At 36.8% G+C, this 12848-nt stretch overlaps 1 protein-coding gene across 1 annotated transcript in view; it reads right to left on the reverse strand.

Moving 5' to 3' along the window:
- Window positions 1–7078, reverse strand: part of LOC145995267 (uncharacterized) — a 182838-nt gene extending 175760 nt beyond the window's left edge. Inside the window, exon 1 of the mRNA XM_083131850.1 lies at window positions 7030–7078. The gene's annotated coding sequence lies outside the window, so the exon portion shown is untranslated. The remainder of the gene's footprint in view (window positions 1–7029) is intronic.
- Window positions 7079–12848: the final 5770 nt, after the last annotated feature.

The following is a 12848-nucleotide window of genomic DNA, read 5'->3' on the forward strand; positions in this document are numbered from 1 at the left end:
TACTGTGTGTTTATATATATATATATATATATATATATATATATATATATATATATAGATAGATAGATAGATAGATAGATAGACTGTACATATATGTGTGTGTGTGTTTTATTGTACCTTTCCTGGTAATTTCACTTCACAGATATTACTTTCAAATTTATGCCTGCCCGTCCTCCTTTCACTCTCATTCTGATATTCCGTTGGCTATCACTTTCATCTATAAAACATTGTGCAATTCCCTCCTTTCCACTTGTTCCAATGCTTAAAATGTATTTCCCCCTCTTTTTTACTTACAGTGCTATGAAACTATCATAGACATGTATACAACACTTAAAACAAACCACTACAAGTTTTACTTGAATGCCCTACAAGGAATTCTTAACAGACATAAATTTTCACAATTTGGAAATATCTTTTCAGTTTTTTTTCACAATTATTTCATTTACGCTTGATCTACTCGTTGCCAAATACAGTTTCTAATACTATATCTCTCGCGCTTATGCTTTATGTGCAGTTCTTACGTTGCATTTAGGCAGCCTCCATGTCGGAGTGGTTAGCGAATCGCAGGTTCGAATCCCGGCCTGGGCATGGGTAATCTTTGTGTGAATGTCCCTTCATCAATTTCATCATATCATCACTCTCATCCTTATCTTTCCGAATAGCCAGAAGTGGCAGAAAAGCGAAGTAAAATTAGCCAAATCAATCAATCAATCATGTTGCATTTATTTAGGCAACATGAGCATATTCTCTATGACACTTCTTCCTTTGACACTTTTCCACTTCTACCATATTGCAGTTGTTCTTTCGAGCTATTTCACTAGTATTTCGTTTTATCTCAATTGCCAAAGGTGTTCCCACATTTTTTTTCAAGAGAGGTTTGCACTTGCAAAGAATTTTTCCAGGGGTAGGAAGGGGAAGAAAAAACGCTGCTTCAATTTGAAGTGATCGTTTTTCTGCAATAAGTAGCAGTCCTTTATAATAATTTACAGAAATTACTGTGACTAAAAATAAATCATATGTGTTCAATACAGAGTTGTTCAAGGTCCAGGAATTTTAAATAAATTCAATCCCGGTCCAGGAGAGAAAATCAGCAAGCGTAAATGGGTTCTCGACCGTAAAGAACCTTTTTATCTGTAAAGCATTTCAATTCGGTCCAGAAACCTTTTTTTCCTGCTGAATTTAAATACGGTCCAGAGACCTTTTTCCCGGCTGAATTTAAATACGGTCCAGGGACGTTTTTTCCGGATCAATTTAAATACATTTCACGAACCTTTTCTTCAACGAAACAATACACAACTTGGACCTAATTTAAATTGTGCGAGGAAAAAGGTTCCGGTCCTGCAACGAAACCCAATAGAATTTATGGGTTCCTGGACATTTGACAACCCTGGTTAAATGCATACATTTTTAGGCTGATGTTAATTTTCCAAGGGTCAACGACCACCGAACGCCCACATCAACCAACAAGAGTAATTCACTTTGGTACATAATACACAAGTTTTCTTCATTTTCCTCTGTTGCATATATGCGAAAGTAAGTTTCGCCATTTCCGAGGGTACAGACAAAACGCACGGTTCGCCTTTTGATGTAACCGCGGTTTTTGCCCCTCTCTGCCTCGGGAGATCTCCGCAAACGCTTCAAAGGGTTCCCCGAAAAGAGGAGTCGACTCCTCTCCTGCACCTGTCATTGCTTCAAATCCGAAGCGGAAACCAGCACAAGCCACGGACAAAGAGAAGCTGGCTAAAGCCATTCGTAACAAACTTCCCAGAAAACGCGCTGAAAATGCGACGGTTCCTTGCATGTTGCTCGCAATCTCTTCAACAAAGCACCTGTAAAATGATTCTGTTGTACTGCTTCCCAGAAGAGAAACGTCCCTTTATTACTTTCTTTATAAATATTTCACCACGGGTCATCGGAGTATCTACGAAAGAGATTAACAGTGAAAGTGAAATTCAGGTTTAAGTCCTTTTCAGGTTCGAACTTAATCCTGTAAACAGATATTTCTGTTATCAGATGTGTCTTTCTAGCTTAATCCCGTCAGCAGATACGCATTTAAAGCTTAACTCTGTTAACAGATATACCTTTTGAGTCCAATCTCTTTAGCAGATACGCATTTAAAGCTTAACTCTGTTAACAGATATATCTTTTGAGTCCAATCTCTTTAGCAGATACGCATTTAAAGCTTAACTCTGTTAACAGATATACCTTTTGAGTCCAATCTCTTTAGCAGATACGCATTTAAAGCTTAACTCTGTTAACAGATATACCTTTTGAGTCCAATCTCTTTAGCAGATACGCATTTAAAGCTTAACTCTGTTAACAGATATATCTTTTGAGTCCAATCTCTTTAGCAGATACGCATTTAAAGCTTAACTCTGTTAACAGATATACCTTTTGAGTCCAATCTCTTTAGCAGATACGCATTTAAAGCTTAACTCTGTTAACAGATATATCTTTCGAGTCAAAACTCGTTAGCAGATACGCATTTAAACGTAACTCTGTTAACAGATATACATTTTGAGTCCAATCTCTTTAGCAGATACGCATTTAAAGCTTAACTCTGTTAACAGATATACCTTTTGAGTCCAATCTCTTTAGCAGATACGCATTTAAAGCTTAACTCTGTTAACAGATATACCTTTTGAGTCCAATCTCTTTAGCAGATACGCATTTAAAGCTTAACTCTGTTAACAGATATATCTTTCGAGTCAAAACTCGTTAGCAGATACGCATTTAAACGTAACTCTGTTAACAGATATACATTTTGAGTCCAATCTCTTTAGCAGATACGCATTTAAAGCTTAACTCTGTTAACAGATATACCTTTTGAGTCCAATCTCTTTAGCAGATACGCATTTAAAGCTTAACTCTGTTAACAGATATACCTTTTGAGTCCAATCTCTTTAGCAGATACGCATTTAAAGCTTAACTCTGTTAACAGATATATCTTTTGAGTCCAATCTCTTTAGCAGATACGCATTTAAAGCTTAACTCTGTTAACAGATATATCTTTCGAGTCAAAACTCGTTAGCAGATACGCATTTAAACTTAACTCTGTTAACAGATATACATTTTGAGTCCAATCTCTTTAGCAGATACGCATTTAAAGCTTAACTCTGTTAACAGATATACCTTTCGAGTCAAATCTCGTTACCAGATACGCATTTAAACGTAACTCTGTTTACAGATATACCTTTTGAGTCCAATCCCGTCAGCAAATACGCATTTAAAGCCTAACTCTGTTCACAAATATATCTTTCGAGTCCAATCTCGTTAACAAATACGCCTTTCAAGCTTAACCCTGTTAGCAGGTATGCCTTTTCAGCTTAATCCTGTTAATAGATATTCCTATCAAACTTAATCCAGTTAGCAGATACTTATTTATTTATTTATTTTTTATATGGTTCATAAAAGGATGTGGGGAAGATCTGGCAATTATCGATATTAATAAAAATAACGTTGTATGTCTCTCTAGTGTGCTCACTCATAGAATATTCATCGCTAATATATGGCAGCCCTTGGACAAGAAACATACGTATGAGGGAAATAGGAATGATCAGTCCAAATTCTTGAGGTATCTAAAATACATAGAAGAAAAGTGTACCATAAATTCACTCCGTACACGGAGCTTGTATCGCACTTTAACATCGGAAGAATGGAAGAAAGGTTTAATTTAAATTTGATGAGCATGCTCTATATATATATATATATATAGAGAGAGAGAGAGAGAGAGAACCAGAGCGAAACCCGGGTTGTTTCATGTTCCAAAATCTCAAACAAACCACGGAAAGTTATCTCCCATGTGGAAAATGGCCAACAATTATAATTAAGTAGTGGCAAAAGATCCGGGGCTTGATGCAAACAGTATGTCATTGCATTTCTTTATGACAGCCCTACTGGCGCAGTGGAGAAAAGAGTGAGGAGTTCGTGTGTATAGTAATTAGTGACCCCAAAATGATTTATGCATGTGATAAAATTTCTGTTATGCACAATATGTATGTATACCTCAATGGAACAATGTTCTGTGACATCATTTATCTAATAAATAAATTATATTCATAATTATGACAGAGTGGGCCAACAGGTGGTCCAGCCATGAGCCTTACTGGCCCAGCCTTGACTCCGTCCCTGATTTCGTTAACTCTGTTAGAAGAAATGCCTTTCAAGCTTACTTTTCTTAACTATTTTTCTTTGCTCTTTTTCTGATTATGTATTTTGTCTTTATTTTTAATCTTGTTCTTATTGGTTTCCTTCGTGATCATTCTGCTTTGCCTTTTCCCTTTCGTTCATGCAAAGAGAGGAGGTTTAAGTTTCATTTTCCATTTGACACTTGAGACAATTTCAATTTCCAATTTATTGCCACTTCTGCCGATACTCACATCACTTTCATATTTATTCTCTTTCCGGGAGTTTTTCCTCTCGTATTCGATCGAACCATATATATATATATATATATAGTTATTTTAGTTAAACCAATGGCGTTAATATGATTGATATTGTTGTAGAGATTCTAATGTATTGTTTTATGAGCTACAAGTAAGATTTTCAGAGATTATGAATGTACTGATAATAACTGGAGAAAGAATTTTGAGGTGCAAAATTATGGTCGAGAAAGGAAAAAAAGGTTCTGAAAATATTTTCAAAAAGGTGCTGATAAAATAGCTTTATTCAATGCTCTCTTTTTCTGCGCCTTCTGTATATAATGCGCGCGAACCGCATAAAGAACTGTGTTTTTGTCGAATAGGTTTTGTTGAAGTTTGTGTTTTCTCTCACGGGCTTTTGTGCATTATCTTGGAAATTATTGGAGCTGCAATGATTATATTATACCATTTTATAGCTCTCGTTCTGCTCTACAAAATGAGACTATGGGATTATATGTAGCTGCGCAAGAAGAGTGAAAATCATTTAAGTTTCTGTCCAATTTTTTAACCGAACATCAAAGAAAAGAAAGGAAAAAGATGCTGAAGCATCAAAGAGGGGATAAAAAGGGGATAAATGTGCTAATCCTACGAAAAGGTGAAAAAGGTGCAACAAAGTGTGTTCATTTTGCTTGATTTCATGTCCTAAAATACATATCTCAAACGATCGGTTTGCAAACAGCTATATTTTTGGAATGGTGCTCCACCTTAAAATCCGTTCCCTAATAATAACTTATACGCCAACGTTAAAATTTGAATATTTCAGGTGAGGTCTAGCTTGAGATATCCAGTGGATTCACATAGTGGTTTCAGATACCATTTAAAACTGTAAGTCCAGTCCTGATAAGCCTATCTGTGTATCAAGTGGGCTTAAAACAAACTCAAACAAACAAAAGCATTCACAATCTCAAAACGGACTTATTGTCTCCGAAGAGATTATTGTGAAATTTATTTCTTCTGCGGAAATGAATTCGTTGCACTAGCAGCTAACCATTCAGTACACATAATCATAACAAATTCTTACAGATGTAACCACTATGGATGTTTAATTTAAAATTGATTTTGAATTTTGTTATCTAGTGTCCTTAGCTGCCATTTGTTACTAGATGTTGAAGAAGAGAGACTCACGAAGAATTCCCATTTCCATGCCGCAATTCGAATCAGGAACCCCTGGTGTTGTAGTGCGTTGTGCTAACTACTCCGTCGAGGAGATCAGCGTTTACTTTAATAATGATTCCCAGCCTATAATATTTTGCTCCTATTATTTTTCTGAATTCTTTCCAATGTATGTACATATTAAGCCGTGTATCAGAAATATGTAAAAGGCAATTTTCAGTACAAAAATGACGATGTAATGAAAGATTGCCAGAATGTATGTATTTTAGCACCTGGACCGTCCGGATGACATAGTGGCTAAAGCTGTTGTTTTTTTTCCCTTCCGTCCGCCGTCCCTTTACCTCTTGGGTTAATCGCGACGATGAAGATAAATGAGGAACTGATGAAATGGATAATGAAATGTGGATTAAGCACAGTGTCTTATCCAGGGTTCGAGACCTGATCCTCTGGCTTCGTAGCGAGTTACTGTCACCATTCCGCAGCGAAAGTCGGCTGTTACAGGTACAATTCTCTGTGGAGGCTTATAACCTAGTGGTTCAGATTGCACTTTAATCTATAGAACAACCCATCTATTTAGAAGTAGACTAGACAAAATTTAACCTCAGCAATCTAACGTAGTCTAGCGAAACCCAGACCCGGATTGGAGGGGGTGGGGGCATCATCTCCGGGCCTCCACCTACAAAGGGGCCGACACCATTAAAGAGAAAGAGGTTTGGAAAGGGTCACAAAATTTAGAAAATAAGGAAAGGAACCCAAGAAAACCTGTGAGAATCGAATTGAATTTTTGTTTAGGTCCAATTTATTCACATATAAGCTAATCGGGACCGAACCTGCAGTTTAAAGTGGGATCCGAACAACTATGCAATGTGCCTCCACCGGGTATCGAATCCGGGGTGGCGACGACGTTACCACTACGCCATCGAGGGGGCTCATGGGAGAAACCCACCTAATCTATAGACCTAACACTTGCAACTAGGGATATATGATAAATTTGCATAAAAATAGTGGAAACTGATTCAAGTATTCAGCATGAGACTTAAGAAAATTTGTAGCATGTTAATATAATACACCCCCTTTCCTTTCCTTTGATCTGTTGCTGCATTCTCATAGAATCGGTGTTGCCCTGTGTGGACCGCTCGAATCAGGGGGCCATAAGTTCGAATCTCACGTCTCTTGCGTCCACATTGCCAGCCCCTGTGGCGGAGTGGTTAGCACATCGCGCTACGGCGCCAGGGGTCCCGGGTACGAATCCTGGCCTGGGCATGGATGTTTGTGAGCGTTCATTCATCAATATCATCACTCATCCCCATCTTCGCAAATTAGCCAAAAGTGGCAAAAAAGGCGAAGTAAAATAAAGCAAATAAAAAAAATTATCGTCGCGATTATTCCGGAGAGCGACGCGAAATGTGAACAAGAGCCTTAGTCTCTCCCAGCATTTGCTCGGTGGGGCCTGAGGGAAAGGAATCTAGGAAGCAAAAAAACACGTGACACTCACCTGTTGTTCTCTCTCGTGGCGCCCGGACAGGTCCCGGTTCGAATTCTCTTCCCGGCCACGATCTCACCTCTTCACAAACTGCCTCTCGCAGCCTTCAAACGGCGCCGGGCTCCGTGGGCGCATGCGCAGATCCGGCCGGGCCTCTCTCTCCAGTGCCTGGGCCAACCCCGTAGGGATCGATGGTAGCAGGAATCTGCTCGATCGGGGGAGGTTGGGCTGTCAATGTTGCTGGCGTGCATAGTCATCACTTTTCACCCCTTCATCTACCACCTGCTTCGAGCAGCGCTACTGTCTACTCCTTCAAATCTACACATCACACATGATATTCGGGATTTCTGCTGACGAATTTCTCAATTAGGGATGTAAAAAATTTTGCAGAGACATTCCTTTTACCGGTGAGGGAAGGTGATTTATATGTCACTTCCCCGTTTGAATATATCTTCTTGGCCTCCATGTTTAAGTGGTCAACACACTACAGAGTCAGATGTCCCGGGTTCGAACCCTGTTCAGGTTTGGATGCTTGTACCATCGCCATTCCATCAATAGTGAACAAGTGAGCTAGAAAAGAAACGTCAAAACAGAAATAGAAAAAAACGGAATTGTAATAATGATTGATCGATTGAAGTGAAAATTTTGAGTCCGTCAGTACTTGGGCTATTTGCCCCCGTCACGTTATACGGGGTCAAGCCCCTTACCATAACTAAAATCGAAACGTGTCTCTGAGACTATAAGAGGCCACTGAGCATATACAAAGAAAGCACACATCCCTACAGAGTATTGTACTGATTGTAGGAAGAGACGCCAGAGCCTCGTTGGCCTGCAACATTGCAGTTACTACGTGGAAGTAAGGTTGACTTTGGGTACCTTTGGTGAAGGTTCATCGTTACACCCCTGCAATATCGGTCGTTGTCTGATAAAATCTCTGATGGAAAATATAAATAATGGTGTGAACTATTAGTAAAGATAAGTTGTCTCGGTGATGCATTTGGCCATTTGACTGGCAACTGGTCAAACGGATCGCACTTCATCTTCATTCTCGATGTCATCTGATTCGTCATCCACATCACAATTAGCATCTGAGGCTTCGTCAACGGCTTAGCGGTGACGTAATCACCTTATAATCAATTGAACTGAGTTTGATACACGATGGAGGCACACAGTGATTCGGATTCCAGTTTAAACTGTAGGCCCAGTCCCGATTAGACTTTTTGTGCATACAGTGGCCTTACAAAGCTAAAGAATTAGCATCTTCTAGCATAATCACATTCCATGCACACTTTCTTTATATTTTTATAGCAATCCTTTAGGGAGCGTAGACATCATGCAATATATTAAGAATGAAGCAATGTTGATCTAAGTTGCCCATTAAAAGTATCTGTGGGTGGAAAGTGGGACTTTACAAACAGTAAAATTTTCAAGATCGAAACTTTACAATACCTAGGTACATAGTAAAAAAGAGAAAATTGTTATTTTTAAATAAGTTGTATTATATGATTGAAATGAACTTTTCTGAAAACAAATCAACGATAATATGCCTTGTACTGTGTTCTAATCGATTTCAATTTTTGGTGAGCCGTGGTAATTTTCAATTTGCATTTCCAGCATGATGGAATCAAAATGGCGGAAATTTCAATATTCAAAAAGATATAAATCCCAATAGAAAGCTTTAACATACCACAAATAGTTTTTCCCCACAAATTTAGACAACTTCGCCTCTTCCGCACCCAACTCCGTAGATGATCGGATTTGGCCATTTCTTTACCCCAAAACGTTTTGCGGCCATGGCAATTTCATCATCTTTTTTTTATGTTCGATAATATAAAGTATAATTTTCTCTTGAAAATTCAACCATTCAATTGCTCTACAAATGCATTATATTTATTAGAGTCCTGCAATGAGCGTTTTTTTTGCTCGACCGCTAGATAGCGTTAGGATTCTTCTTCTTCTTCATCATGACCCTGTCAACAAAAACCTGTCGATTGTGGACATCATTTCTGCTATTGAATTTGTATTAATTCTTTCCTTCTGAAATTAGTCACTCTAGTTCATCAGTATCATGTGCGATTATATAAAAGTCATAATTCAAGCTTACATTTTCGAGCATATGCATAGAGAAGCCATGTTAATAGAGGAGATAATTCTGATAGTAGCGAAGAGAGAGATATAGGAAATGCCATTATCAAACGTTGAAAACCTTTATAGAGTGTGATTTGTTGATTTGAGAAAATAGGACGTTCAAGAATTAAATGTTCCGCATCAGGATTGTCATTACCACATTTGCAATTTTCTTGAGTTTTGATATGTATCTTTGCTAGATGAGCTGGTGTACGGACGTGACCCGTTCTTAACCTATTGATAAAAACTATGACCTGCCGTGGGAATGTGTCTAAAAAGAACCATGGTTCTTTTGTAGTAAAGTCTGCTATCCATCTATATGTATTACCCACAACCTTAAATTGTTCCTTGCACCATTTGTTCCATTGATCCATGAGTTTGATTTTCACTCGTGATAATAAATCCGTATACATTAATCTATTGAAATTTATGAGTTGTAAATCTCTGGCCACTTGATCATTTTCTACGTTAATATCATGTGCTTTAACATAACTGAATTGAATGTCAATGTTCCTTTTGCAAGCGAATTGAACTTGTTGAATAATTAAAATATTAAGATATGATTGATGACATAATTTGGGATAATATGTAGATAATGCTTGTAGTACACTCAAAGAATCTGTAAGGAGAAGATTTTTTAAAAAAACCTTCGGCTATTCCACATTGTAAAGCTCTGTATAGAACGTAACTTTCCGCAGTAAAAATAGATGAATCTATAGGTAATCTAAACTGTTGATTTTTTTTTCTCTGGGATGTAATAGGCATATCCTACCCATTTGGTATTCTTTGAACCATCGGTGTAAATCATTACATGCGATGGCCATTTTTCTCTGTAAAAAGCATGTAGTCCTAGATCTTTGAAGTGGATTGAACATTGTGTATATAATGGAATATCCAGTTGATAAATCAAAGGATGTAAGAGACTGAAAGTCTTGGATCAAAGTTCTGGAACTAAGTAATGACAGTACACAAAGAAATATGAGATGGTATGTGGATTTATTACATCGGCTTCAGCCCATTGTTTTTGTATTTCAAACAATTTATTAAATGGATGCGGATGATTTTCCCATGATTTAAGGAGAAATTTTATTGTTAATTGAATCAGCATGTGACTCAAAGAAGTTTCTTTACTCTCCATATAAACACTTACATTGGGGCTTGATTGCATAAGATCTAGACAAATTCTCAATGCTTTTCTTTGTAATATATCTATTTTGTCGAGTAGACTGAATTTTACTCCCCCGTAGCTGAAAGCTACATAGTCGAAAAATGAACGAAAGCAATTTTTATAAAAACAGAAGTAAAATGTTTGGGTGTCCACCCCATTTAGTTGTTATCATGCTACGAATTATATTTTTAAAAAATCCTTTGTTTAATAAATATAAAATATGTGTATTCCATGTTAGACGTCTATCAAAATGCACACCTAAATATTTGAGAATCTGTCACTGGGATGTCAGAAATTTGTAAAATATTATTGGGATAACTGCCCGCACGTTTGTTATTAAAACAAATAATTTTGGATTTGTTTTCACTAAGAGTTAATCCTGCATTATAAAACCATTCTCGTATGGTGCTGATTACTCTCTGCTTTTTAATTACTCCTTGGGTCGCATCATCTATAATACAGTAAAAACAGAAATCATCTGCGTATTGTACTATCTGGAATGGATAAAGAGGTAAGGAGTGAATTTCATTAGTGTAAATATTAAATAATAAAGGACTCAATGGAGCACCTTGAGGAATTCCCATGGAAGTGAAACGAGGGTCACTATTTTTTTCTGATAACCACCCATATTCTGTTGGAATATAGGTTCCATATAATAAACGATAATTGAGGGTGAATGTGAAGATTTTCTAATTTGTTACAGAGCATATTTAAATTAATTTAATCATATGCTTTTATACATCTATAAAAAGACTATAACAGTATGACCGACTAATTTTACTATTTTGAATTGCAGTGCTTAGTATAGTTATTGCATCTTGACTGTCATAATTGATTCCAAAGCCTAGTTGAGTAGTATAAAAGAAACGGTGACGTTCTAGTGTCCAGGTAATTCTGAGATATATCGTTCGTTCGAATATTTTTTCCAAGACTGAAATTAATACTATGGGTCTGTATGATGTAGCACAATGTGGAGGTTTATTTGCTTTTAGAACTGGGAGAACTATGTAATCTTTCCACTCCCTCGGTACTATGCCGGTACGGAATATGTTGTTGTAAAATGATGCAATAATATCTAAACCTGTTTTCTGTAAATATTTTATAGCTTGATAAGGTATTCCATCTAAGCCTGGTGCTGTGGGTTCAACGTTATTAATTATGTTTATTAATTCCTCTGTAGTAATGGGAGGGAATTCAAGTGTAAAATTTGAATTATTTTCCTCCATTTTTTCATATGGAAGGTGTACAGATAGTGGAGCCAAATGCATTAAAAATTGGTATTGCCAACTATTATCTATTGGTTTTTTACGAGGTGGACGTGGTTTACGTAAGGAATTAAATTTATGCCACACATTTCGAGATGATTCCTGCATGTCTAGTGAATTGCAATATTTAATCCACGCTTAGCGTTTGGCTTGCAGAAATATTTTTTTTCCTTGTGCTATTGACTTTTTCCATAATATTCTATTTTCAAGGGTGGGATATGAAGAAAACTGATTGTCTCTCTTTTTTCGGTTGGCTTTTGCTGTCTCGCACTCTGAGGTCCACCAATGAATTTTTAGGAAAATTGTGCGTGAAAAATTGACTCTTTTTCGTGAACTAACAGTGTCTAAAACTTCTGTGATAATTTGGAGTAGGGTTTAGTATGAAACCGATTGAGAGGAATGTATTTGTTCTTTAAGTATATAAGAATCTATTATAATTGTATGTACTTCCCATGATAGATTATTAATTTTTCAGCGATTTATGGGAAATATGATATGTGGGGTTGGTTGTGATCATAAAAAATGAGAATGAATATAAATGGGCTAATGGTCACTACCATACAGTTCTTCCGCTGTGGTCCACTGAAATTTTGGGAATAATGATTCTGATATTATTGATGTGGGATTATTTCCGTTGCGTGGGATATGGGTGGGCCTTCCATCATTTAGGACAATAAATGAGATGTTTTCTACCCAGTCGGCGATGCTGGAGCTAAGTCTATCTGATGATTGTGATCCCCAAATGATATGATGACTATTAGAATCTCCAGAAATGATATATGGACTAGGGGTATTATTTATCAATGCTTCTAAATCTGAAGATTTTATATTCTGAGAATTGTAATTTGATGGAATATAAATATTAATTATTGTTATTTTTCCCTCTATAAAAATTTGGATAGCACGTGCTTCTACTTTATAATCGCGGAAGAGTTTATGATGTTTGGATAACTGAATTTCCTGATATGATATTGATTCGTGGACGTATATGCTAATACCTCGTTCATTTTCAGAATAGGGTTGGGCCTAAACAATTATAATGAACAATATTGTATGTTTCATACTGTCTGCCTTTAGTTTCCTGTAAGCAAAGAATTAAAGGATGGCATTCTGTTATTAATTTCAATAACTCCAATTTTCGTGCGAAAAAGCTAATAATATTCCATTGAACTAGAAACATCATCTCCTGTGTGTATTCTACTTGTTCTGTTTGGAAGAAAGGTTTTGTAACACATTCAAAAGATTTACGGATAACGCATTGATATGTTGTA

This window comes from Lepisma saccharinum, chromosome 11 (assembly GCF_977018435.1).
Source record: "Lepisma saccharinum chromosome 11, izLepSacc3.1, whole genome shotgun sequence".
In the NCBI taxonomy this organism is placed as follows: Eukaryota; Metazoa; Arthropoda; class Insecta; order Zygentoma; family Lepismatidae; genus Lepisma; species Lepisma saccharinum.